Raw genomic sequence first — 26,580 nt, forward strand, 5'->3', positions numbered from 1 at the left:
CTTTTGACACACAGTCTTCCTCACCTAATAAATACACTATCTGCTCGCAAAACCCACTTTGAACTTTTACATAGGGGGTTGATTAGCTGAACACATTGGATATCAATGATGGAAGTTAGCTTTTAAAATTAATTAAATCCCTTTTCACACTCTTGTCCTACACCACATCTAAGTATGTCGCAAAGCCGTGATTTCTTGGTAAAGAAACTTGCTAAAGAGTCTTGGTAAAGGTTCAGATTCAAATCCAAGTGACTTGAAATGGGTTTAAGTTAATCCTTTAAATCTGGTTATGTTTTATCCTGTGGATAGATAAGAGCTTTAGATAAGTACTGCATAAACTTCTGTTTTAAAGATAGAATTCTTCTTTCAAATTAAATTTTACAAGAAAAAAAAAGACTCATGGACAAGAGTGTGGTGATTGTGGAGGGAGGAAGAGGGGTGAAGGTGAGAGAGGGGATAAGGGGGATAAGTGATAATAGGAAAATACAATAAAGTTATGAAAGAATAAATTTTATCTATGATCCCAATATATAAAGATAGTTAAAAGAAAAGCCATTCTGTTAAAAGGGTGCAGAAACTGTGACCATTTCCTGTCCCAGCCACATCTCACTTGGCCCAAGAGTCATCCCTACAGAACCATGCTCTTAGAAGTGTTCTTAAAAAACTAGATTAAGAGATCTCAAACCTCTTTTCTTATTGAAGTTACCACACAATCCTTTTCATTTCTAAGCACCATTCCATTCTATCAGAATATATGGAGATAAAAATATATAATAGAAAAGAATATAAAATATAAAATAATAATACACCTCACTAAATTGTACTTTCCAAATATTACAATATAAAACTTGTTTTGATGGTTGTCTTAAAAAATTAAAACCATTAAGCATATTGGACTTCATATATTAAAGGGCCTGTCTAGAAACAAGCCTATCTTTTGGAATACTTTTTGGAGTACTTGATTACAGGCAATACTAGAGGTTTGAAATGATTGCAATCATAGATGCTTAGGTTTAGAGCCATCCTTAAGCTTTGGGCCCTAGGCAGGAATGCTATTGTCTATTTTCCACCCCAAATTCTACTATAATAATAAGATATTGTAAGATTTGTAATGGTTAAGATTTTTGACTTTGAAGTCAAATAATTTGGTTTAATTCTGAGTCTTAATATTATAGTTTCCCTATGACTCAGCTTTCTCTATAATGGGTATATTATACATTAAATAAGGTAGCAAATATCAAATAAAATTAAATGAGAGATGTATAAAAATTCCTATTATAGCAGATGTTATTGTTATTTTGAAATGTTATAAAATGTTATATTAAACCACCATAGTGGAATGTTAGTTCATATTTACTATTATCATAAACAACAGATAAATGTATATAGTTTCCACAAATAGGAATGCTTATTTGCAAAACACTTAGGTTATAATATAATTGGATGAGATGATTTATTCTTTTTATACACAGAAACTTAGAATAGCATGCAAATGAACAGAAAGCTACTAGGTTAGAAAATGCTACTTGAAACTTTTAGCCATGATTTAAGCTGGCGAACTAAAATACATTGTAATTAAATTAGAAAACAGTTATAAAATTAGTTCCTTCAGGAACAAAAAAATCCATAAGATTCAAATGTGTTTGAGTAAACATGGCCAAATATTTTCATAAGAAATAAGGCTTGCAACTATAATTTCTGAGGTAAATTCCAAAATTCTCAGTATAGCCTTTCCAAGTCCCCCTCCAGTTATAACTGTGATTTTCTTCCCAACCTAACTTATTATATGAAGACTGTAGATCTGATATGTTGTTCTGGTTTAATAATGATTCTGATAAATGAAAAAACATCTTCATATTTCTTCTCTCATAAATTTCATTGGACACCTAGAGTCTCTATATGATGAAACTTTTTAAGAATTTCATTTTGGTTGTGAACCAATATTAAAAGCAATATTGATTTTACATTCACAAGACATTACTAACAAAATTACATAGGAGTGAATTGAAAAATACATGCAAACAATTAAAAAATATATTTCAACATGTTACTCAATTCCAATAACTGAGATTTATTCTAGAAAATGTATGCCACTTACAGTTATAAATAGATTCACTTACTGTAATTAACTTGAAACTTTTAATTTCTTCAGGATGATTTATCTTTTATTTATACTTAATATCATCACTCAATAAAAAATTTTCTGATATTTGTGATAAGCTTCCTAAATAACCCAAACCATCAATTTTGGTTTATTTTTTATTCTGCTACCAAATTTTATATAATTTACACTTGGGCTAGTGATAAAACCTAGAATCATTATTTGGAATCAATATAATTTACCATTCCCAGGGCAATTATAATGCTTGCTCATTAAAAAATATTTAATAAGAACATATCCAAATACACGCTGTATATAACCATGTAGACAAAGTCAAGTTCACCAAAATTTGTCCAATTCAGATAGAGAATTAAATAAGCTAATGACTATATAAAGTAGTAAGTAATTAACAATTGCATACTAGAGAGAAAGTTGACACAGAGTGGCAAGTAATTTATAATAACTAATCCTACTATATTGATTTTTATTCATAATTTAAATTAAAAGTCATGTTTAAATAGCCTAAGTATGCAATGAAAGTTTCACAACAATCTAATTGGATTGTAAACAATTTAAAATATTAGCAAATAAATGTTTACAGAAAAACATTTTAAGCATAAAACAGTGAAATATCTTTTACCATTAAACAAGATTTTAATATTTTTTAAACATACAATATAGACTAATAACTTGGACGACAACACAAACCTAATTTTTAATAAAGCCTAGTGACTTGAAGAAAACAGCAACTGCTTTTTGTTGTTGTTACATAACTTAAGAGTGTTTATATAGTAGTGTCATCTCTTATCATTTGGGAGATAGAAATGTTTTTATTAAAAAAAATCATACGACTTACCTTTAAAAAATCTAAGAAGTATTTTTCAATTAAATGCTCCAACATTTGAATAAATAATTCTTAGTAGGACCAAGTGGTATTCTGCAGAAAAAAATCCTACACTGAAACCCTCATTACAGAAAGTGTGTGAGTTTAAATATGCTTAAACACACACACACACACACACACACACACAATGTCAAATCCCAGTGAGTGGTTGGTTGCCAGAGGAAATTAAAAAAAAAAAAAAGAGGAAAAAAACCCACACATATCACATTACAGGCACAGCTCTTAACACATCTATTTTTGTGCCCTGGAGAAGACCTATTACCTATATCTGAGATAATCAACAGCATTTTATTATAATTTTTTTTATTTTTGGCCATTTTCCCTTCCAAGTAAGTCAGAAGCCAGGGAGGAAAAAGGACCTGAAGCTGCCTCTAATGTATTTTGTTTCACTACACAATCATTACTCCAAATGATGAATTGGGCATATGAGTGTGAAAAGTATAAATTAGAAAGGTAAATCAGAGTTCCACTTCTCTGTCATAATTATCTTGCCAAACTTATGCAGTTTAGAGAAAATACACTTCTTTATTCAGCACTACTCTGAAGTACATTGAAAATACTGATTTTGAAAGTAGTTGGAGACTCTGTCACTCAACAAGGATGACAAACAGACTTTTAAAAAGGAAATAGTCTATTGTTCTAACAAGAAGTGCTTAACTGTTTATCATTTTTTTCTGTTAATTTTATAAAAGTTTCATGACTATAGCAACATCCCCCTACAAAAATCAAAATATTAAATTTCTCTTAATGTTTTCAGCCAAAATACAACTGTTAAATAACTTTTAAATACAATTACTCCTTAGAATGACCTTGTAATATAGATAAAAGTATATTCATGAATTAATTTAAAAGAAAGTCATTAATTTTAAATCTAATCAAAATAGAAGTTCTTGTGATTTGGGATGGGAGGATACTCTATAGTAAGAATCCATATTTACAATGAAATTTTTACAATCCTACAAGCAAAATCAAAATCTTCAGGTTAAATTCTCACCTATCAGACAGGCCTCTGAATAAGTGCTTCCAAGTCAAACTTGAAATAAAAAGACTTAATGAAAACAGGCAAAAATATATTTAGCTCATTACATCATATTTAAACCAGTTCTTACCACTGGCTTGCTCTTGCTGTTCCTTCTGGACATGTGGGAAATCCTATCATATGTTAGCAGTGCAATACAACTGAAGGAAGGAATCCAAAGCACTCTTTTTTTTTTCCTCAAGCATTGCTCTTTTCCAAGGTATTTTTACTGATACATTTATTTAAAAATTAATAACATGTTATAAAATACTTTAAATATTTGGGGTTCTTCCCAAATTTCAGACCACTTAATTATGGTAAAGTAGAAATGGCCTTGCACAATCTCATCATAACTTATGCTTTTCATTTTAAAAGAATAACTTAGAGATTTTTTTGCCTTAAAAAGATAATTTCTTTATAATAGTGACTTTCTACCTTTGCTGTATTAATAAAAATATTCCATAATAAATATCATACTACTACTGTGTAGTAGTATAATAGCTAACTTTGATTAAGCATATTAATTTTATTTATTTAAACTGCTTTGATTTATTTTCTTCTTAACCTAATTCTCACATGTGTGCGTACACACATACAAAAATATGAAAGAACAAATTAAAATGAAAATATGAACAATATTAGAGAAAGGTATTTCAGAATAAATACATGCACAATATCAATAGATGCCTAATTTGACACTGAACTTATTGGATACGTATTTAATCAGAAGTCTAATGCTATCCACCCAAATCCTCTGACTGTTTCTGGAGTGGAAAATGTCACACACTCCCATGAGCAGTTCAAAGAATCAAATTTACATTCCTAGAAGCAGCTGTTAAGTGTTCCATCCTATAGACAACAGTTCCTAAGTAGCTTAGCACACAAGACCTGGAAAGCACACAGCTAAGTAAAATCTACAACCACATATTTAGACTTTAAGCAAAATACACACCTTGAACAATAAGGCAGAAAAATGCTGCATCCATTTTAGAGTAAAGAATGTTGAAGTTTTCATCTTTACATATACTTTACATATATAGTATAGCCACAGTATTTTAAAGGGATGTGTTTTATTATATGACAGTAAACTCTTGCCTTATGTAAACCTACCATAAACTTTGATATATTTAGTAGAATGAAAGATAAAATTTTCAATGTAATAAAGTCAACTTAGGCACAGTGCTTTGGGAACTCTTTTTTTGTGTGAGAGACGACATAGAGCTTGCATCAGATAGACGTGAGTTAACCCTGATGTTACCAGCACTTGTTACAATGACTGGGGATTAGGAGGTAAATAACTACTTACTCTTTTTTTTTAATTAAAAAGTAGAGAAAACTCAGTGAGAGTATAATAATAAGAACTAAATGAGGTGAGTTGTGTACAACACTTGACAGGTGCCTTATTACTAGGCACTCAAATGTACGTCCCTTCCCATTGGGCTCTTGTTCCTTTTCTCCCTTCTCTGCTTTATTTTCTGTAGATGACATAACATAGCACCATGAGACATGCACTTGACTTATTTTCTAGCCCAGCCTCTGCATCTGTTAGAATGTTGGCTTTGTGAGGAGAGTGAGGAGAGAAACACATTGTTTAATTCACTGCTGAATCCCAAGAGCCCAGACCAGGCTCAAGCTGGTTGAATGAATGAACTCACACAATGATTATGACAACCATAATAATATTTCAAAGGGAGTGAAAAATAACTAGAAACCTGGAGTTATTATGCTGCTTGTTTATACCACGATATTCAATGGTTTGACTGGGATAGAGCATTTGATGTGAAAGTGAGTGAACCTGAGTTTGAATTTGGCATTCATCACTTCCTAACTACTTTGTCTCTCTTAGTTGCAATGAAATATTTCCAGTCTGAAATTTTTGTAAAGATTGAGAGTAATAATATGAAGGACTTCATGCAGAGCCTGACACTTAATATCTGTTTAATAAATCATTGATATGGTGACCATTGGCTATTAAGTGAATTTTTATTTTAGAGTTTTATTAAAGTAACACGGACAACTAAGAAATATTAAAAATTATGGAAACTTGTAAAATAGGAAGTCTCTTTTAACCCCCAATTCTATTCCTCCAAAGTAACCAATTTTAGTTATGTTCTCTCCACCCCAGTAATTTCATGAATTTTAAACTTATATGCAATATGTATATGGGGTATTACATATACTGAATTATACTTTCTGCAACTTGCCTCTTCTCATATTATGTGCCTTGGAGATACCCTCATAACATGGATAAACTTTGTCTTTTTCCAAAATTATATAAAAATCCATAATGAATAATGTATTGTCTTTTAAATGACCAATCTCCTATTTAATGGATGTTTTTTATTGTTACTAGATCTTGATTTTACAAAAACCATGCTAAATATTCATGTACATATAGTTTTGTTTACTTCTGCTAAGATACAAGTAAATAGTGAAAGGTATAACTTCTAAGTTAAAAGTGTGTACTTTTTTCTATAAGGAGAATTTTACCAAATGTCTTTTCATGCATGTATACAATATGTGAGAAAGTGTATTTCCATTCCTCACTCACGCTGGCTTATACAGAAAGTTAAGTTTGTTAGCAAGTTCTTTTTTTATTGGTAAATACCTGAGTGAAGTTTAACCCATATTCTTAAGTATGTTAGCCATATATATTTTAAAATATTTGTGATAACATCCTTATTTATCTTTTTGTATGCTTTTTGTCCATTATTAGCTAGTAAGAAAATAGTCCTCTGACATTTGACAATTTCAAAAATTTTAAATATATTTTAACTTTATTTCTATTGTATTTTTAAATTACCAAAATTTTGAATTTTTATGCCATTAATTTTCATAGTAATTTTCTTTTAAGTATTGAAGTGTAAAGGCTTTTTTTACTTCAAGGATATAAAATAATAAATAAAACTTACTCTAACATTTTTACGATCCTTAAAAATCCTTTATAACAGTACTTTTAGATAAGCTGATTCATGGAATTTAACACTTGTGAAATAAAAGAGGAAGAGTAAAGTAAATTGAGTAAGATAAATATTGCAACATATTTGGGAAGTAGGATGATAGAAGTATTGTAAGAGTTGTACAAGAGGGCTCACATGGCTCACATGCTGATTACATCTTTACTAACAACAATAGAACTGTGAATTGGGCAATGCATAGTAATCATTTTCCTGACTTCCTCTCATTAAAGAGAATATAAGTATGGATTTACCTACTCAAGTTGAAGATTAAATTAGATGGTAGATTTAAACTGAAAGTTGTAAAGATGCATGCAGGTTCTATGTAGTAAAGATTTTTAAATAGGTAATTTTTTTGCCCAGGCCAGCGTGGCTCAATGGGTTGAGCATCATCCTGCAAAGCAAAAGGTCATTGGTTCAGTTCCTTGTCAGGGCATGTGCCTGAGTTGCCAGCCAGTCCCTGGTTGGGGCATATGAGAGGCAATCAATCAATGTTTCTCTCCCTCTTTCTCCTTCCCCTTTCCCTCTCCTAAAAATAAATAAGTATAATCTTTAAAAATATAATCAATTTCATTTTTTACAGGTCAGCAAATGAATTTTATAATAATATACATTATAATTCTAGATTTTATAAGTAAGCAAAGACATAAATTATGATGATACAAGACAGAGTTAACACATATTGGGGGCTTGCTATCTGTTAGTTGTTAAACTAAGCAGTTTACATGTGTTACCTTGTTGATCTATAATATTACCTTACTAGGCTCGTTAGACTACTATCTGAGTTCACATTGCTAAGCATGCCAAAACAAGGATTAAAACCCATAGACTAACTGAGAACCTATACTCTTTTCTGAGAGAGAAAACGAAGATAAAGTCCTTGATTGATAACTAATTTTACATGTACTTTTCAACACGTTTATACAAATTGAATAACAATTTAAAATAATTGCGCAATATTTGATGTTGTATTAAGAGAAAAAATGCTATTAAACACAGCAAACAAGGAATGAATGGTGATCATATTCTGTAAGTGGCAATTAACAGAATTGTTTTGAGATTAAATAAGGTAATTAAAATTCATTCCAAAGACCTGTAAACTATCTCAAACTATTAGTTACTGCTGTAAAACTATAAGGTAAAATTTGTTTTAGCATTTTAATTCTTGTGGATAACTAACCATGGAGATTTATACATACACATATTTATAGACATAAATAACATGCTTATGATTACATGTGTGTATATATACATGAACATACATGTGTTTTTTTCAATTGCTCTCATGTTCACTTACAGAAGTGTTAAGCCAATGGCATGTTCTACCTGCTTTGTATGGTGAGGAAGAGCTTTACACAAATAAATAAAAATAAATAAATATTACAGGATGACAGTGTTCAGAGGGGAGAGGGAAGGGAATTTCAAGGGAATTTCAGAGGAATTTCAGGGGAAAAGGGGAAGGGTTTACAGGACCAAGTATAAAGGACACATGGACAAAAACTAGGGGTGGGTAGAAAGGGGAGGGAGGTGGGAAGGGTTAGGTGGGTGGGCTGGGATGGGAATAAACGATAGAAAATTGTACTTGAACAACAATTAAAATAAAATTCAAAAAATAAGTATTAAATAATTATATATGAACATAAGAGAAAGCCAAATGCATAAGACATAATGGTATAATGTAATGCCAGTGAAAGATTGACCGTTTAATGTGTAGGTTTCTATTACCTTTAAAAGAATATTTCAAGGGCATTATTAAAGATAAAATGGAGAATATCAGAGTAGTTAAAGTTTAGATTTAAACCATGTGGTCTAACAAATTGAAACACAGGATGAAAGCAAAAATACTGCATTAAAACAAAATAAACTTACCTGTAAGTTTAAAGGGAGCCATAGTATGAAATGTGTATAAAAGAGATTAGAAAGAGACCACCTCTGTGCACAGTTCTCATGTGGGTGGTGTCAGATTAATATGCAAATTTTATAGGCTATGTAAAAATGTTGGCAGACCTAATCTTTACTTGAAAAATTTACAAAGCTTACTTAACTTTCTAAGGAAAGGAGAAAAAATAGTCAACATTTAAATGGTGCTAAAAAATAATAGTTCTGGCCAAGATGGAGAAATACGTAGATACACCTCGCTTCCTCACACAATCAAAAGACAATGAATTTAAAAACAAAACAAAACAAAAAACAGAACTGCCAGAAAATCAAACTGTATGAAAGTCCAACAACCAAAGAGTTAAAGAAGAAACATTCATCCAGACTGATAGGAGGGGTGGAGATGGGCAGCCAAGGTGGAGAGAACACAGCAAGGTGGCAGCTTGTAGACTGGTAGGGTGATGCAGTGGCTGGCAGGCCAGGTGGTCCCACATTTCCATGCAGATAAACCGGGAGGAACAACTGGGGAGTGAGGCAGACCACATAATCCAGGGTTCTAGCATGGAAAGTAAAGTTTCAACAACTCCCATTGTAAAAACCCATGGGAGTTGTGGCAGCGGGGAAACTGCCAGTCTCACAGGAGAGTCCACTGGAGGGGCCCATGGGGTCCTAGAACATATACAAACCCACTGAACCAGGAATCAGCACCAGGGCGGCACTTATAAGGGCAAAGTTTGCTCATGTGGAGGAAGTGACTGAAAGTAGTGCAAGAGCCAAGCAAGTAGTATTGTTCCCTCTCTGACCCCGCCCTACATATAGCACCACAATGCAGCAAAGTTGCTCCACCCTGACGAATATCTAAGGCTCTTTCCCTTAGAATGTAATAAGTGTACTGACAAAGAAATATGGCTCAAATGAAAGAACAGAACAAAACCCTAGAAAAAAGCACAAAGCATGGAGGAGATAACCAACCTATCAGATGCAGAATTCAAAACACTGGTAATTGGGATGCTCAGATAAATCATTGAGTACAGCTGCAAAATAAAGGAAAAAGTGAAGGCTAGGCAAAAGGAAATAAAGAAAAATATACATAGAACCAACAGTGAAAAGAAGGAAACCAGGATTCAAATCAATGATTTGGAACAAAAGGAAGAAATAAACATTCAAGCAGAAGAGAATGAAGAAACAAGAATTCAAAAAAATTAGGAGGGGCTTAGGAACCTCCAAGGCAACTTTAAATGTCCCAATATCTGAATCACAGGGGTGCCAGAAGAAAAAGAAGGAGAACAAGGAATTGAAACCTTATTTGAAAAACCAATGAAAGAAGACTTTCCAAAACTAATGAAGGAAATAGACATAGTAGTCCAGGAAGCTCAGAGAGTCCCAAAAAAGTTGGATCCAAGGAAGCACATAGCAAGGCTCATCATAGTTACATTACCCAAGAGTAAAGATAAGGAGAGAATCTTAATAGCAGCAAGAGAAAAGGAGACAGTTACCTACAAAGGAGTTCTCATAAGATTATCAGATGATTTCTGGAAAGAAACCTTGCAGGCAAGAAGGGGCTAGAAAGAAGTATTCAATGTCATGAAAGGCAAGGACCTACATCCAAGATGACTCTATCCAGCAAAGCTACCATTTATAATGGAAGGGAAGGTAAAGTGCTTCCCTGATAAGGTCAAGTTAAAGGAGTTCATCATCACCAAGCCTATAATATGTGAAATGTTAAAGGGACTTATCTAAGAAAAAGAGGAAGATCAAAAATAAAACAGTAAAATGACAACTAACTCACAACTATCATCAACAGAGCTTAAAAAAACTAAAACAAATTACGCAAACAACTAGAACAGGAACAGAGTCACAGAAATGGAGATCACATGGAGGGTTATCAGTGAGGAGGAAGTGGGGAGAAAATGAGGGAAAAGGTGCAGGGATTAAGAAGAATAATTGGTAGGTACAAAATGGACATGGGGAGGTTAAGAAAAGTATAGGAAATGGAGAAGCCAAAGAACTTACATGTACGACCCATGGACATGAACTAAGGTGGGACACATAATGCCAGAGGGATGGGGGTGCAGAGTGAACAGGGATAAAAGGGAGAAAAGAGAACGAGACTACTGTAATAGCATAATCAATAAAATATACTTAAAATATAATTTAAAAATCAATAAAGAAAAAATAAGGAAATGTTATGATGAACATAGTTGTCAGTGTAATTTGTATTCATATGGTAGATGGGAAATTATTGGTGGGAAAACAGAAATATTCAGGTAAAAGAATAACTAGGCCTCAAGACATAGTGTGGTGAAATAGTAGGAAAAAAATCAATAACAAAAACAAGCATTTAGTTAATGAAGGCTGAATAAAAAAGGTTAAGAAAAAAGTTATGCAATCAATGTATTTGAAATTCACAGAGCAGAAAATAAAAAGTTCATTAAATTGAGGGTACAACAAATTTTAATGGTGGGAAATATAATCTAGACTAGAAATATTCTCTGATGTGGGATCTTAAATAAAATATTTTTAAGAAGAGTTAGAGAAATTAATCCACATTTGCATTGGCTTATGGCTTGATAAAAATGATATGCTTTAAAATGCTAAAATAATATCAGGTTTTTATTATTCTGTTTATAAATAACATTTAAAAGTGAAAGAGCATGATGAATGTATAAAAAGAGGAAAATTTAGATAAAGAAATCAGATAAATTAACCAATGAAACAAAGTGGTTTTGATCCATTTAATAAATAGACATATTAAACATACCAGCAAGTCTGTCTTAAAAAAACTTATTTATATGGGCATTTATGCCATCTGTAAGTTCGCTAAGTTTAAAGATACCCAACACTTGGGCATCTGATTTCTGAAAGAGTTAAACACACACACACACACCAACACCACCACCAACAACACCACTTTTTGGGACTTGGAAGCATACCTAATTAGATTTCTTTGTAAAGCTGAAAAAAAGAGTTTCTAAGAACCATGTTGTATAACAACAATTTATTTAGACAATCACCACATAGGAAATAATACATTTCAGATGCCTCTGTCTCTCTATCCCTTTTTTCTTTTTTGAAATGGAGAAACCTGATCCTTTTCCCTGACACTTCTAACAAACATTTGGCACAAACCCTGAACTTGAATGACACAGCAACTTTTGCTAGGAGTTTTAAAGGAATATAAAAGTCTACCAAATCCTATAGTAAATCAAACCAACATTTTCTAAGTTGATTTTCAGTGGGCTCTTGGAAAAGCCTGAATTTTCCATAATCCAAGAGACTAACAGGTTTGTTTTAAAGTGCTACTTTGCAAATGAAGAACTTGAAACATATTCTTAAGATTTCCAAGAAGCAAATCTTTTCCCGGAAATGTCATACATTGTTTAAATTGCATTTTTACATATTTCCATGAGTATATTCTAGAAACCGTAAACACTAGAATCCAGATAGAACTACATAGTAGTGGCTGACTACTGCGCTATAATGCATAAGACAGATAACATTTAAATTCAGAATAATTCTAAAATATCAAAACCTTACAGATGTCCTCCATGTGTATGTGTGTGATACTTGGTTATCTCCTTGAATGGGAGAAATTGAATATTTGTCAGAAGTAGAGTAAAACCTTCCCTTTGGAACATGCAGTTAAATTTTGAGTAATAAAGCTTGACTTATTAAACTTCATGGTAGCCCTGATATTTCCATATTTGCATTAAAGTTTGCTTAGTACTACAGAGCACTGACAATGGACTTGATAAAGGTATTTACTTTGTGGTTAAGTAGAAAGAAATCTTCCATCCTTCTAACTGCACTGGGTAGATCTGGGCAGCATCAATCTTGTCTTTATGCAAGTTTCTGTCACCCTCATTGTTCTCCAACAAACACCACAGGACTCAAAACATGTTTATGGTAACCATCCTTTTTCATATAACTGAATGTCACCCTTCTCTTTTGTTCTGACATTGTGATTTAAATAAACAATAGGTAATGGAATCTGAATTGTTATGGAATGTCAGCCTTAAATACCTCTGCTATTCCTGCTAGTTTTACACTGTAATTACATAGATTGTAGTCTCTCAATTTATCCTGAGAGACTGCTAGGATACAACTGTTTTCTTGGCTTTTGGGGCCCAAGGTCTCTCAGTTGTATTTCGGTAAGCAAATTGTCCTACTTCACAATTACTCCAGTTCATGGGGAAAGATACAAATGTGAATTGAGATGCTTATGTCTGAATGTGTTTCAGTGTACTTCTAAAACTTCCTTTGTTACCAACACAGTGCTTTCCTGTTCAGAAGAATATCATTGTTTTCCCAAGCTGTATATACAAGGCTTGGAGCAGCACCCTCCATGTATTCCAAGGACTAAATATTTTCTGGACATGATCCAAGATTGTTGCTAGGCCTGTTTTTCCTCTCATTTTCTACAACTCCTCAGGGAAAACTGGGTAATCACAGTAGGCTAGGGGAAAGAAGGCTACAGCAAGTAAAATTTGAAGGTGAAATAAATCTGCAAAAACATGGAAATAATACCATTTCATGCAACTCAAAATTTAAAACCATTAAACATTTCCCATGTTATAAAAAAACATGTCCCAAAATGTTTTTATAAGCTTCAGTATATGCTTTTCTCTTTCACAGCTTCTCTGTGTTAAGTTTTCTTTCTGTTCTTTCTTGATCACCCGACATTTACCTGTCCTGACTGACTTCTATGTGACAACTCATTTTTATCTAATATTCTTTCAAATAATAGCTTTAGGTATGTAGATTAAAATTGTGTCCAAATTAACTTATTGTAATTGCACTTACAAAAGCACAGCTATCTGTAAATCAAGAGAAGCCTTTGTTCCTTCACTTCTCTTATGGACATGCGCACACTATCCGCAGATATTCACAGGCATTTCTGTTTTGAAAGACGTCCTGCCTCCAGTGGTAGTTCCATACACAGTCATGGGTTTCCAAATGTACCAAAAATATCTTAGTCAAAACTGGATTTATTCTGCCACTTATATTTTAACCTCATATTTACCATTCTATGTAATAGAAAGTATTTAAATTCTTTAAGCTATGAAACTCAAAAAATGACAAGTTAAACTTGTGCTATTTACTAAATTTTCATTGGTTTATCTGCCATGATATATAGGTCATGGGGAAAATACCGTGGTGATTTTCTTTTTAAGTCTTTTGGTGCAAATTAATTACTTGGAAAACCTGATTTTTCTGTGATTAAAATATTCTGCCTTTGAATATGTCACTTTCAGACAATCTTCATCTAATTCCAGTTGAATAAAATTAAAACTGAGAATAGACAATGTCTGTGTTTTAAAAAAATTCCACTATATGAGTGTTAAGGTGTGTTTGGGGGAATTGGCTTTAATTTTTAATTGAAGATGAAACCAAATGAATAAGCCTGACTAAATCCAGCCATTTTGATGGACTAAATCATAATCACAAAGAGAGGCTTCCATTTCTCCTAGGGAAAAAAAAATAGTAGTGTTTCTTTAAGAATGTAATATCCTCAGATCCTTAGTGCATCCTGTGTAGAGAAGCAGCTTGTCTTCCAGAAGCCATGAATGGCTGGCTGACTTTGCTTTCAGCAGTCCCTTTTAATACTGAGTTCAGAAGAAAAGCTTCCAAAGCTGCCTTCATATTTTGATTCATGAAACATTTAGTGGCATCAATATGGTATTGCCACTAAAATACTAACATTCTATTTAATATTTTTCTTTATTTAATTAGAAAGTGAGTGTTACAAGAATATGCATTTTCCCTCATGACTCAACATTGTTAGCAATTGATCTTTCTACTATCACCTCTTCCCCACTGTGGAGAGCAAGACCAATAAAATGGCACAGGTCCAGGCAAGACAGCATAAAGTGTATAAAATGAAATGGAATCACTCATGTCAACCAACATGACTGTCAATCAGCCACGATACATTGACTCAAGAGGGAAACTATCTAAGTCAAGCTAGACACAGCCAGCAAAGAGACACACCTAAGGTAACTGCACATGTGGTCTTAACAGCTGTGTCTGCAGAGCAGAACCACCCACAGATTCCCCACTTGCCATCATGAGTACCAAGACACTTATCAACAGACCCACAAGGATGGAGCACACCACTCCCAAAGTGTAACTGAGGTAGGCTCCAGACCACTGCTGAGACAGCAGAGCTCTGCAAGGAGAGTGCTGTTCCACACCATACTGATCTCTCTTAGTATCAGCCACTGGAGGCTGTGCCCTGCTGGACTGAGGACTTCATCTGCCCTGCTGCCCACCTGGCTCCAGAGATCCTTCCTTGAAAGATGCTGACAACTCCCTTGCCCACTGTGCTAACGGACTAATACGTGTGATCACTTGCTAACAGTTTGATTCCTTTGGGTTATTTCGTGGATTTGTTCTGGACTGCTCATTTATTTTGTCAACAAACAGTGGGTCTTTATCTGACTGCAAAATGCCCCTCTGTTGAGGGTGCCAGTGTGGCCTAGTCAGTGGAGCCTTAAATAAGGACTCTAGAAATAGCTTTTCTGTTCTGACAGCAGTTAATTCAGGAAAACCAGTTTGAGGTCTGTCTCTACCCTTGTTTCCATCTGTGAGATGAGACATAACATCATTAACCTGGGTATTGCTCAGTTCAATTGCCGTATTAGAGCATTTTAACAAGTGATTGATTGCAGAATTCTGTAGAATGAGTGAGGTATAGAGAAAAACAGGGGAAAAAATCACCAAATGTCTCCTTGTAGCATAAAAACTTGAGTTAGGCTGATTTTTTTTTTACTCCCAGCATAAACTTTAATATGATGAACTCTTAAATAGCAAAACAAAATACATAAATGCCAAAACCCAGGAGAAAAGAACAGTAACTAGAATCTTGCAGCAGTCTTGTCTCAGGAGAGGCTGCTGGTTCTACCTCTGCTATTGACTGTGATAAACATAAGAGTTGGAATCAATAAGAAGATAAGGGAAATACAATGCCAACATATTAAGAGTTACAGTTTATATATAGCAGGGATATGAAAAAAATAGAAGGTATCATTAAAATCTGAAAACATGCTTAAAATCAGAAAGGGCAAACTAATTGAAAATGTACTGCAGGAAGCAAATACTCAAACTGAGGATGAGTATATAGCCCTTAATGTCTTATCATTACTACAGAAATTAGCTTTTTGAATAAACTAATCTTCTAATATGTTTGTGTGTTGGATTACATGGTATATTATTTAGGGTATAAGATTTTAAAGAAGAATAACATGGTAATACATTTATTATACTTATATGTGTGAATAAGAAGTTTATAATGTAAAATGAAAATATTAAAATGTGCTACACAAATATGGATACATTTATAAATTATTTGTTTAGAACTATTAATAGAAGTCAGATTTATAGAACCTTTTTTATTACCACATATTTTACATATGATACTAATCTTGTTTTCCCATGCTTTTAATTTAATGCAAATTATATATAAATATATATTATATATATATATACACACACACACACATTTAGACAATGGGATAATAACCAGCAGACAATACACTTAAAATAACTAAAATTACATTGTAAATTTAAGTTTAATTTATCTATTATAAACTATAAATTACTATTTTTAAAATGTAGTAAGTTATATTATTTAGCTTATGTAAATAATAAAAATACTGATATGATAGAAGAGTTGATCTACATATTTTTACCAGCAGAATGTGAAGATTTGACACAATACCAGCTAACCAACTTTTGCATTCACTGATAAATTGGGTTGCCATAGCAAGCCCATAATCACTGAGTTTCTAAGCAACTTAAGACTCCACAGACTTCCGATACTAAGGAGTCCACTGATCTTTCATCATTCTTGAGGAGGAATATGAAAACTTGTAGTATCCTAGTCAATGAAGGATTTCCCAATTACTTAGTAAATCAGTGATGCCTATAAAATCTCTCCTGTATTGATAGCCATTTAATTACTAATACTCATACTAATATTTATACTAATATTACAGTCCTTGCCTATGTTAAACATTTTCTTCAATGCCCTATCTTCACAATGAGGCAAACAATTGCTTCCAGTGCTCCCTTTCAATTCATAAGGCTCAATTTCCAACTATTTAAGATAATCAATCACATGAAATACAGTTGAGGCATATAATACTGTTTGTCTCTATAGAACATTATACAGTGATGCAGGTCAAAATAAAATATCACTACTAGAAATGGTCATATGTCACCATAAAATAATTTTGTCTGGAACCTGTAAAATTTTACTTAATGGCAATACCTGATTATCTATGCCTCCCATGACCATTCTATGTAACTCATTATTACAAAGAAAAAATATCATAGGAATGATTTGCAAATTGAAAACTGGCTCCTCTTAATGGTTAATTTTTTAATGTTATTTCCTATATCTATTGCACCAAAGATGCCGGAACCCAAGTCAGGTTTACAATATCATGATGGAGTTTTCTAACCTTGCACTAACATAAAGTTGCAAAATCACCTTTCAAGCAGGTCTCAACAGCCACCTGTTGGCTAGAGCCATTCCAGGAATTCTAGCAGTAAAACCTGCCTGTGTCCTCTACTGTTTACTGTTGATTATAAGAAGTATGTGGGGGGGAGTGGGTAGGGGGGTGGAGATAGATTCTTCTTCATGATTGGGAAGACAACCACTCTGTCTTACAATCTTAATATAATAGAGTCCAAACCAAAAGCTACATAATGATATTTATTATAATTGCATCTTCAGGTAAAAAGCAACCATCTACAAGTTAATTGTCTTCCTGAGTATGTTCTTAAGAATAAAAAATAGCTGTACAATGAATTTTCACTTTTAGTATGGTTTTCTATTAAGATATAATTGTATTGCTCAATGTATGTAAGTACATGTATGTTGGAGGGTATGGATAATTTCAAATAATCTTGAATACCTTCTCACTACTTACTACTGTAGTTATTACTGACAAGATAATAGTAAAGTTACTCCACCTGACCAATTCCTTCCATTTTCTTTTAGATACAAGTTCTCATCTCAAAGCTTGAAACAGAAGGCCTGAAAGTCTACAATATCTCATATACTCTATTTCCTGAGAGAAGGAAAAATGCAAGTATAGTTTTAAATGGACAAGAACAAAGCAAAAATCAGATCAAAGAGATTTTAGTATTGCAGGCACAAGTTTTGAGTCCTACATTGTTAGGTAAAATAAGTTTACAATGATTCCATAGGTGTAATTACCAGTTAGAAGTCCGATGAAGAAGCGCAAAGCCCCCAATGTTAATGCACCTTCAAAAGGCTGGTTGGAAGACAACAGGATAAACACTGATGACTGGTTGTGTTATCCCCAAGTACTGGGTCAAATCACTGCTGTACATCAGTCAGTCCCGCCTCCAAGTAGCCAAGAATGGCTATGGAATTTTGATTGGCACTCCAGTGAGGCAGTGGGATTTCTAAACCAAAGCAAACCCTGCAGGCAGTGTTTGCCAAGCTCTCCAGCTTGAAAAGGAGCTGCTCTTCACCCTGGTTCGTTCTTAAAAAACAAAACAAAACAAAAAAAAACAATTACTCTGTGACATTTAAAAGAACACAGGAGTAGCTCCCTCTCCAGAGATATCCCTACTTATTTTCTCATAGCAATTCCCCTGTCTTTTTTATCCTGTGTCTTAGTTATAGGACTTTATAGTCCTAGGAGGACACACATAGCAACATGCACATGGGCATTTAAGATAAGGAACAAAAGCATCAATGGATATTCTAGCTGTGGAAATCTGGAGATCAGAGTGACATTAGGGCTCTCCAAAATGAACAAGTTCAGATTTACAATAGTTACAACATTCTTTTGCCATATAAGAGAACTAAAACTGGTAATATTTGGTGGTAATACTAATATTATGCAATTCATAAGAATAAAAAAATCAAAACAAATATAAGGACACTCTCAAAACAAGTCAAACCATTACAGTCGATGCTAAATTAGACAAAAAGGATTTTTCCTATATCATTTAAGGTGATACTGTTTGGGGATTCATGTTAATGGTGTCCATTCTCATACACACATATACTCAATGAGGATTTATGATGTGGTCACTGTGTGTCCACAACTCTACCACAAAGAGGAAGAAAGCATTATCTCTACTGTGAGGTTTTCTGTAATGTACTACAAATGCTTCCATATAAAACACAATGTGTGATTATTAAGTACTTTTAATCTGCCTTCTCAATATGGGTAGCTACCTAGTTGTGAATATTCATTCAAGTCCTGTCTACTTAGACTATAACTGAAATCTATTAGTTCTTTATCTCCTAAAATCTAGAGAATTGCATAATAAATATAGCAATGGCATTTTCACATGTGAAATTAATGGTTTCAAATACTTATGAATTAGCTATAAATATTACTGGCTAACACCTCCGCCTTACATCATAGGCTATAACAATCCACTTGCCTAAGGCTCAGTTCATAAGTGGCCCATTGTCTAGCCCTTGATTTCAGGGCATTCCTTGTTGCCTGACTAGATGATTAACTTCCAAAGTTAGAGTGTGAAGTGTGTGCCTCCGATTAATCCTCCACTGAAGAACTATCGGGACGCCTAAAAGGAAAGGGAATGGAGACTTCAAGGAGCATATGGAAGAGTTGCTATTCAACGGCTTGTCAGTCAGAAGCCAGTCAGAGAGGGCTTTTCTGTTCCTGTTTTAGAGAGATCTATAAATCTTTTCTTATTATTTATTGTAGGTGCCAATATTTACTAAGAGAACCCATGTGGCCAAACTGGCTTGAATAGTTTAGCAAACCATTTTCGAGGAGCTTGTGTACTAGAGATGAAGTTCACACATGGAGACTATTCCACAGAAAGATTCTAGCTAGAAAACCACAAAGTCTCATGGGCTCATAGGACATTCACATTTATTCAGAAATAAATATCAGTTACTCTTAGTTCAAAGAACTTTTGCCCATTTTTATGTATAATACATTTTTCTCTTCTTGTTCATGACCTTTATATTGCAGGAATTGAAAGAATCTTAAGAATCAGCAAGTCCTGATCATTTAACAGATGAGGTTTCAAAGATCTAGATAGCTGGAAATTCTTGCTCTCTATTGCCTTGATTGTGACTATGGAAGAAAAACAAGTATTTCTTCTAGAATATGACTTTCTTTTTCCTTATGTTTCCATTTTTTTCCAATGATACTCCTTTTAACAGACCTTTTTTCAGGTTGTGGACTGGTATTAGTTAAAGTATTGTTTTAATTTTTTATGTATACCATTTCTCTTCTTTGTTCTTCAATAATGCTAGTCAATTTAATATTAAGTTCCTGGATAACTGGAATAATTTACACCTGTTTTTGATTCCTATTTGCTGTACCCTGTTACTAAAGTTAATTTTTTAAACTATTCTGTTAAAATGCTCTTTTGACTTATCAAATTTTGCTTTATTTTAAATATTTATATTTTAAAGGCATTTAAATTAAATTATTACATGTAAAGATAAAAATATTTCTATTTAATGAATATATTCTGTTTCTTTCCCTTAAAGTGGGACAACTTGAAAAGTTCTAGGAAAGGATAAGGAAAAGGACAAATATTTATTAACACAACACCATTGGTCCATTGTCATGTTAAAATTCTTCCTTGTGTCATTATTTAAGTAGATAAGAAACTATAATTAGGTATTGTTAGCCACATTTTTATAGAAAATATAAATGACACAGGGGAAATTAGGTAAAGGATAAGATTTCCAGAGTTAGTATGAAGCAGGTGATCTTAAACTTATGTATCCAGGTGACAAGCAGTATCAAAGCTTAGTTGAATGACATGGTCAAGCACAAGCATTTTCTTGCCCACATCAAATCCTTACCTTCTGTCAATATAAATCTCCCAGCAGATGCATTTTGCTTTGCTACTTTGATGTTTTAGAATTATTTCCATTACTTTTATATACAGATTATAGTTAAAACAACAAATTTATTCACTTGCTTGTTTAATACACTATTCTCCCTGTATACTGAGTATTTCTAGGACCAGAGATTATGAAAATCAATAAAATAAAACCCTAACTTTATGGAGTGATGATCAGACAGCCATATAGAAAAAATATTATAAAATAGCAAACTAGACGGTATAAAGGAAGGTTTATGGTGCAGAAGACCTACAAAGAGGGGAGATTTTAGGAGCGATGATAAGCTTCACAGAAGAATGAACTGATATTCCAGCTCTTTCATTGAGAATAAGTTTGAGATAAATTTCCATGTGTTTCCCAACACAGAGAAGGGTAACGGTAGAGGATAGTTCTCTATCTTTAGAAAGACAGAGATTTGTACCAGAAGCCAGTGACTTCAAGGAAGAAAGTATAAGGAGTTCCTGAAGTAATGTCAAAATAAATAAAGTGAGAGAAAATTCATTACAAATTAGTTGAGTGCCTGCTATATTCGGGAAGTGTTGTGGAAATATATATAGAGATATATATACACACACACACATATATATATATACACATATATACACATACATGTATATAGCTATATATATAGTTTTACATTAGAACTTAATAGCAGTTTATATTAAACTGCTAAAAGTTATAACTTTGCTTGTACAAAGAAACAGAAGTGAGAACTAAAACTTCCGCTTTAAAGCATGAAAATGTTACTTAAAGATGAAAAAAGAAGAAAAACATGCTGAATGAATTTTACAAGTGTCTTTGTTTTGTTATTTGGTAATTTATAGATAAATGTTCATTTAAATCTAGAAAATTAGGGAATATATATTATTATAAAACCATTCTAACTTATTTGAAAATAATAAAGACAAAGGATATATACATAATTTGGAAGCACTTTAATAACTTTTAGATCTAAAACTAGCTAGACTAAATATATCAAAAGGTAGTTTATGACAGTTACAGATGTCTTTGTTGCATTAAGTAATATAAATTTTAAAAAGATCTTGGTATATTTGTATGTCTCCTATGGATAGTCCTGCCATCTTACCCTAAATGTAGGGGATTAGAAAAGGCAAACATTTACATTCAGGCTTAAGGAAACAAAAAACCTGACATTGTATGAATACTCATTCATGATAACATGGAAACCTAACTAATGTATTCTATGTTTAAAGAAATTAAATGCAGGGGGGAATTTATTTCCATTTGAAAGCCCAGAGGAAAAATATTTTTAAATAAAATTTCTTTGTTCTCCTATTTTTCACCCTAAAACATTATTAAAATATGGCTAGCCTGTATTGTAGCACTGTTATGGAAGTCAGCTTTTCATAAGTACTGATTTTCCTCTATTCCCCTTTATTGCCCTTACTTTAAAAGTCTTTTGACAATTCCAGATCACCCGTTTATAAATCTACCCTACAGGTGCCACCAAAGGATAATAATTTTTAGTCATATTCATTTCCAAGCTCTACTAACCTTAGCCAATGCAGCCACAACTTGAGCACAGCCGACTCTGTGTGTAACCCTTGCTCTGGCTTCTGTCAGACAGTTTGTCCTGGAGTTTTTCTCCCACTTCTCTGTTGCTCAACTGGATTAGGTAATGAGAACCCGAGTCCTGCTCTCCTCTGTCAAATACATAACTTTCAAAGTCCCTGGGGGCAGGGACTAGACTCCTCTTCTGAACTTAAATGACCTTCAACATTGAAACCCACAAATAAATGTTTAGATATATAGACAACTTCCCACAATAAGACACCAAGGCACATAATTATTTTTAATCTACTTGTAAATCCCACTTAAATGGCTATCTTGTGATGCTTTCTCCTTTAGGCTAAGTACAACCAAAGCCATTTCTGGGGAGAATTTTCAAAATTCATTGTGTTTATCTCCAGAATCCCACTGAGGAACAGGGGCCATGGTCTTGTTTTATGTTGACTAACTCTGAAAATAGTCACATCACCATTTTTGTTCCTTGTAATATCACTAGGTATTTAATTCATGAAATAGTAATCTTATCAAAAGCAAATTTTTTTGAAAAACCCAAACTGTGTCATGTTATACTAACGGCTAATACTGAGAGTAGGTACTTACTACAGGCCAGATGTCATTCTAAGAACTTTATGTGGATTATTTAAATTAAGAATCCATAACATGTCTTATAGTTGTCTTCATAACAACCATTTGAGGTAAGTATTATTGTTTCCTAATATTACAAATGACAAAAGTAGCAAAGCACTGAGAGACCGAAGGACCAGGAGGTTAAGTAAATTACTCAAGGTCAGAATGCTGAGCTTCAGTTTAATCAATTGTGATGCTTTTGTCTACAAGTAACAGAACGCTCCAATGAAATCAGTGTGATATATTAGGTAATATATGTCTATTTACCAAATAATAAATATCAATAAACATTAATATTGAGTATCAGTTTCTAAAATGCTAGCTTTTCTACAAAGTAGTCATTTAAAAATTTTGGGCTGTCTTGATAACACAATTATTTGATCAAAATTGTGTGTGTGTGTGTGTGTGTGTATGTATGTGTATGTAGTCAACTCAAAATAAAGACCACAGAAATGCCACAGGATCTCCTACTACCTAGAAGGGTATTTTTCTTTAATAGGAGAAAATGTTACATGTTAAGGCTGCAAAATCAAATCAAAGTTCAGAATAAAAATCAAGTGCAAATTTCCATCATTCCAGGAAGCATAATTGTCCATCCTGACAAGGGGAATATGAAATATAAAATTAACTAACCTAGAACAACTAATCCTGAAAGAAAGAGCACAGTTGGAAACTTTAGGAATGGCTGAATGTTAGTGAAATGGAAATAAATTTCACAGTCTCAAACTCAGGAATGAAGAAATGAAATTTAATTTTTCTAAATTTAATTTTTACTCCAAGCCTCCATTCTGTCTGATTCTGCATATTTCACATATTTAAAGTAAATATCCATTTTTTTTGTACTTCTCAGTCATTTCAAATTAAAACTCAATTATATTTTTTTCTGAACACGCATTACATTCAAAAAGGAGATAAGAACACAGAGCAAACCCTCTCAAGACCTGGACAATGGCTTTCCCTTCTCTTCTCCTGACTGTGATCACTTTGGGATGATGGCACTCTTTTTTCTTAGCTCACTTTCACAAACTTTTGGGCCTTGAGCACAATTTTAGGGTCTCAGGGGCTTCATGAATCTGCTTCTAAACATAGCTGCCTACATACCGCACACAGCCCATAATACTCTACTGCTCCACTGTCATGACTGGTGCAATGTTTTCTGAGACTTGTTCTCCCTGAGCAATATCTCAGCTCTGAGATCCCCATACTTTTCCTCTGGGGTGGAAGGCCAGGAAGCTTGCCTTCAGGAATGAGTCTGCTGCAGGCCAGATCACGTAGCTCTCTGGAATTCATTTGCATCTAGGCTCCTGTGTTCCCACTTCTATCCAAGCTTACGACCTTTTTATCTATTTTGGGATTATGTTGAGGACAATTATTTTGGGTTGATCGTAGCTGCTTTCCAAATCTTTAGTAACATATCATCAGTTTCTTTTGTCCACCAAAGTCCTTCCTCAATTTGCAGCTTCCTATCTTGCAGTCCAAAAACAGAATGAAAAGGGTGGGAGGGACAAAACCACATGGATTAATACTTCACAGTCTCCTTCTATCATATTACAAACACTATAAATTGTGTGAAACAAACACATGACAGAAGTCTAGCTGACAGATTAATGGGGGCTGAAATCCTAAGAATATGTCCACAGAACTCTTAGATACTTAATCTTCCCTAGATTAATTGAATATAAATAAGTAGGAGAAAACAGGATTCTCAGCAAATAAAATTAGGTATTTACAGAAAGGATTTATCAGTGTAACTGGTTTGGTTGAAAAAAAGACATGTGAAAAACCTAAGTCTGGTGTGACATGAAGGTACAAGGAAGTACCTCTAAACCCACTTATAGGAGGCTTAAATGACGGAGCCTAATCTGGCCAAAACATTGAAGAAGGGAATGCAAGATACTTTGAAGGTTTAAAATCACGACCAAGACCTCTGGTTAAACATGGCAGACTGAATACATTTTTTTTTTTGCATCTGAAATCTCACTGAAATTAAAGTAACAGAATTTCTAAAAGTTTTGGGACATACATGTTCCCACAGTTCTTTCTGGCCACAGATTTAAATGAGAAAGAACAGAAAATGAATCAATATTTAGAAAGCAAATGAACTTATGATAATTGCTCAGCAGATCAAAAAGTGTTAGATTCTAAACATATAAACCTAAAGCAGAAAGACAATGAGAAGCAAAAAGAATGTTGTATATAATCCTAGATAGGACCATGAACTAGTACATGGTGGGGGGTGGGGAAAGTATGAACTAGATAGGGAAATCAAGGTCTAACTTGGTTGAAACCCTTTAGAAGACTCAAACCTTAGATCTTCTCCCTATATACTCTGCATGCCTGCCTGTTTTTTCTTCATCTGTTAAAAGGTGAGGTGTTGGAGGCCCAGCTGGGTGAATGAGCTAGATCCAAGTAGAAATAAGTTTACCTAAAAATGCACATACCTTCAGTATCTTTTTCACTGCTACTTTTAGAACTCTACAAAGCAAGAAAGTATAGGATTGCTTTCTGAGTGAACTGACTGGAGCAACAGAAAAGACTAATTCATACTACTTTTTCATGGAAGTGGGGTAATGAAGGAGGACAATGAAATGGTCAGAACCTTATCTGATCATGCTAGAGCAGTAATGTCCAATAGAAGTACAACATAAGCCTCATGTTATATACATATATTTGAAATGTCCAGTAGCCATTATGATATTAAAATTATTTTTAATTAATTTCTTTTTTAAGTTTTGTTTATTTACTTTTAGAGAGAAGGGAAAAGAGAAAGAAAGAGAGGGCGAGAAACATCAGCACATGGTTGCCTCTCACATGCCTCCTACTGGGGATCTCGCCTGCAACCCAGGCATGTGCTCTGACCGAGAATTGGACCAGTGACCCTTTGGTTCACAGGCCAACACTCATCCACTGAGCCACACCAGCCAGGGCTGATATTAAATTTAACATTATATATTCCTTAGTCCAATATCATAAAAACTATTATTTCAATCAATATGAAATTATTAATAAGATGCTTTATTTTTTTGTATAAAGTCTTAGAAGTCTGGTTTTTATTTCATGTTTAAAGCTCATCTCAATTTGGACTTAGTTCATTTCAAGTTCTCAGTAGCAATCTGTGGCAGTGGCTCCATATTGGACAGTTCAGCTTTAGAATGACATTTTATTTTTCTGGCCACAGTATTAAATACATGAGCAATCACCAGACATTTCAAGAACACTTCTGACATGCAACACAAAATTTAGAAACAAATGGGCAAAAAATAAGAATGCAGATAAGGAAAAAGAATAAAAATACACTAAATATTTTTGTGGTTCATGTTCTCTGACAACTAAGAGAAGATATTGCATTCATGACACTAGGGAAACAGAAACCCATGAAGTATTTAAAATGTTAAAACAGTGATTGTAGAAACAACACAGTCAGCAGAACAGTTGGGTGGGCTGCCAGAGCAGCAGCATTACAGCACAGGGTAGCCAGGAGAGCAACACAGGCTCTTAGAATAGATCCAACATCCATGTGATGGGATTTGCATAGAACACAGTAAAAACAAAATGGGGAAGTAAGAATAGAGTACATGAATATTTTCTAGAATTGAAGGATATAAGTCGCCAGAGTTCAAGATGCCACACAGGTACAGCACAATGAGTTACAAAGGTCACAGGCCATGGCCTACCTGTCTG

General features: G+C 33.5%; 1 protein-coding gene across 7 annotated transcripts in view; it reads right to left on the bottom strand.

Moving 5' to 3' along the window:
* CD36 (CD36 molecule) overlaps positions 1–26,580 on the bottom strand; it is a 79,430-nt gene that overhangs the window by 35,404 nt on the left and 17,446 nt on the right. For 2 of the 7 annotated variants that reach the window (XM_028525509.2, XM_036010697.1), the window contains exon 1: positions 18,085–18,376. The exons of 1 other annotated variant lie outside the window; for it this stretch is intronic. The gene's annotated coding sequence lies outside the window, so the exon portion shown is untranslated. Of the gene's footprint in view, positions 1–2,953; positions 3,013–18,084; positions 18,377–22,257; positions 22,369–26,580 lie in introns of those variants that run through there. 4 more of the 7 variants (XM_036010702.1, XM_036010701.1, XM_036010700.1 and 1 more) reach the window with 4 other exon arrangements.

This window comes from Phyllostomus discolor, chromosome 10 (genome assembly GCF_004126475.2).
Source record: "Phyllostomus discolor isolate MPI-MPIP mPhyDis1 chromosome 10, mPhyDis1.pri.v3, whole genome shotgun sequence".
Classification (NCBI taxonomy): Eukaryota; Metazoa; Chordata; class Mammalia; order Chiroptera; family Phyllostomidae; genus Phyllostomus; species Phyllostomus discolor.